Genomic DNA, 3,489 nt, shown 5'->3' on the forward strand with positions numbered 1-3,489 from the left:
TATTCTCTCCTCCTTTGTGGTAGCTTAAGATATCTTATCCTTTTCTCTCCTAGGCCTCACACCCTTAAGATTTCTTCCCTTTTTCTCATAAGCCTCACACCCTTAAGATTTCTTCCATTGCTCTCCTAAGCCTCACACCCTCTCTATTTATAGAAGCAAGAGAGTGGTAGGTGGGAGGTAGGCGAGCGATAGGTGGGAGGTAGGTGAACGATAGGTGAGATGTGGTAGGTGAGCGGTACCACATTACAAAAGTGCCCTTTTATTTTAGTTCATTAATTGGGGGTCAAAATAACACTTTCGGTCAACCGAGGCGTTCGGTCGAATGACGATCTCGTCCGTCGCTACAAAAGCAGGTTGGGTTTTTCCTGCGCTTTGATTGGTCGATTAGTCAATAGTTGAGTTAATTTGTTTTTGTCGGGTGAGTCGTGACTCACTTTTCGCTTTGGTCGAGTCTTACCGGTCTACGTCTCGTCTACTTGGTCGCATCGAGGCCTCAGTCGAATACCTCTATTTGCAATGTTTTTAAGCGTATATTTATGTTGTTTATGTTACATATCAGATGAGAATTTTTGCTAGGATGAGTTAAGTATCACCCATAACAGATCTTATCACTATCAAGCAAGGCATCATCTCCAAAGCTTTAACCTCGCTCAGTTTTAGAGACGCGGCTACACCTATTGCGAGATAAGATATACCTCAGTTAATGTGGTATATATATAAAGCAAACAGGAGAATGATCGACGAAGCGAAAAATAGAAAAAGAAAAATCACACCAGAAAAAATCACATAGATTCACGTAGTTCGGCAAATTGCCTACGTCCGCGGAGTTGCAGAGGATTTTACTACTTGAGAAATTTACATCAGTCAATCGCCCCGACTTACATGAGAAATCACTCACTTCGTTGCTCTCTCTTCTTTTCTCTCTTTTCTTTTCTCTACACCGAGATACACCAAAGAAGATAAACTTACAAAAGAAATAAACTCAAATTTTCTTCTGCCACAAACCCCCAAAAATAAGTCAAGGGAGAGCAATCTTCTTCTTCTCCTTTCTTCTTCTTCTTTCTTCTTCTTTCTACCGCAAAGAACTACCTCTTGCACTTCTCTTCCTTCTATCCCGAGAAAATTCGAAGAACTCTTCATCTATCCCGAGGAAGTCTGAAGAAGAACTCCAAATCATGACTTAGAAACTTTCTTTTCTTATGTTCGCAACTTAAAGGAGACGGGAGACGGGAACGGTTCGCGACAACAGGGAGGTGCGACTCTTCGCGAATCAGGACCAGGGAGCGGTGGGAACAGGTATCGCGACAGTGGAGCGGGAGCAATCGCGATGATTCGCGCTCGGGCGCGACATGCAGGAGCAGGAGCGGGATCAGAATCTGGCTCCAACACTAACAACACCTGCTTGGCAATAATTTGTTGGTCGACTGTTTACCTTTAGGAAAATTTTTTTTTTTTTTGGTAATTCATTCTTTTTGAGATTTATACCGGTAACATGCGCTCACTCTAGTTAGCTCAGATCATCAGCAACTATGAAATTGGTTTAACTAGCCAAACTAATGGTGAACTTAGGAGCTAATATCTGATGAACTTTTCAAGCTCATGATAAATTAGTTGAAATCATGATGATCTTAGTCGCCAAAGTTTGGGGCAACTTTCTCAAGAGATAATGTTGACTTCTGGTGTGTGCATCCAAGTTATCTATATTGTATGGAAAATATGGTATCCTCTAATATTTATGTTACATGTCTCATATATTTTGGCGATGCCAACTAAATGATCTTATTCTATATTTTTCTTATTAATGTGAATCAATATGTAATTTTACTTATAGCGCTCAAACTCAAACTGTAATATATGAATAGTGAGTAATGTGAAAAGCCAAAGAGGATTTGCAAGTTCATGCAATTCGAGATAATTTTCTTTACTTAAACCTGCCCCATTGAAGTTACAAAACTTCTCAATCAAAATTCTCTTTTTCTAAATAAAATTGTGAATGGAGGCAAAGTTCTTCAATAAACATGTTATAATTTGGTCAGATATTATGTGTACAAGCTATATCAATTTGGTCTCAAAATTTGACTTTAAAAAACTGTAGCCGCAAAGCGGTTTTCTGCCTTCAACATTTCATGCATAGCGACTAAATCCAATTATTTCCATGTGAAATCAAAATTAAATAAATTTTTTTAGGGTATGTAAGGAGACGAAAAGCATGACCACCGGCAAATCTCGCATCTTTGAATGAGGAAACCTTACACTTGGGCAAAATGAATAAAATACAAAATATTTATTTCGATGAAGTTCTTCGTCTTAAGGTGCTTTTTACACCTACATATATATATAACTTGTGTGTGTGTGTGAGAGATGCGTGCTAAAAAATTCACGGCTGGAGAGTAATGGATTATTGTTTTGGCGTTGCTCGAAGATTCAACACGCACTTAGATAAAAAAAAATAACCAGTATAAACACCAAACTTTTTTTATGTGGAAAACTCGTAAAAAGAAAAATCTACGGGATCTGACCTAACTATAAAAATTTTATAAGTTCATGATTACAGAAACCACTTCTCCCACAGGCAGAAAAGATTTGAAGATCTCTCAATTTATAATGTTAACGTACATATAAATTTGTTGCCATAACAGGGGGTGATCAATAGCGATCGACAGCGACCAGTTAGAAATGGTCGATGGGAGTCGGCCGTGCTCCACTACAGTTGAAGAAAGTTTACAATGGAGGGAGTTGTGTTGGACTTCCGCTCAATCCCAAAACTTGAAGCTCTTCTTCAAGCCTCAAGCTCTCTCCCCTCTCATGAGAGATGTGAGACTTTATTGATAGAGTATCAATTAATTCAGGTTCAAAAAATCTCTCTCGATTTGACGGTGTTTGGTGGACATTTAAGAACCTTAACAATGTCAGAATTGAGCAATCTAACGCTCGTTGGATTCGTCTTGTCGAGACACTCAATTTGACTATGAACTCGCCAATTCGACATCTTTTTAATCTTCCAAATATGTCAAGAAAGATTTGAAAAGTGGTTTAATGGCTTGAATGAGGCTTGATTTGGTTCTGGTTAGATCAATGTTAGTATTATTGGATCTGTGTCATCGAACCGGTAAGTTTGACTATAATTTTGTTGAAATTAGAGCACTTGATGATTTTTAATCAAAGTTTGAAAATTTGTTACTTAAACTATTATATTGAGATCCGTATTATGCTTCGAGAATCTTGCCAAGTGATCTATTTATATATACATACATACATAAATACATACATTCATACATATATATATATATATATAATTTATTAAAAACTGTGAAAAATACAATTGTATTAAAAGAAAAAAATGAGGACAAAGCTTGAAGTTGGTCGGACATCTTCTTGTCGCTCTGGGGTTTGATTCCCTCCGAGTGTAGGGTGTGGTGTACGAATGCTTAGGCACACGAGAGATTACCGTAACTCATATAATAGTCTTAGAACATTCCTTTAATATAT

Source organism: Phalaenopsis equestris, unplaced genomic scaffold (assembly GCF_001263595.1).
Source record: "Phalaenopsis equestris unplaced genomic scaffold, ASM126359v1 Scaffold000134, whole genome shotgun sequence".
Classification (NCBI taxonomy): domain Eukaryota; kingdom Viridiplantae; phylum Streptophyta; class Magnoliopsida; order Asparagales; family Orchidaceae; genus Phalaenopsis; species Phalaenopsis equestris.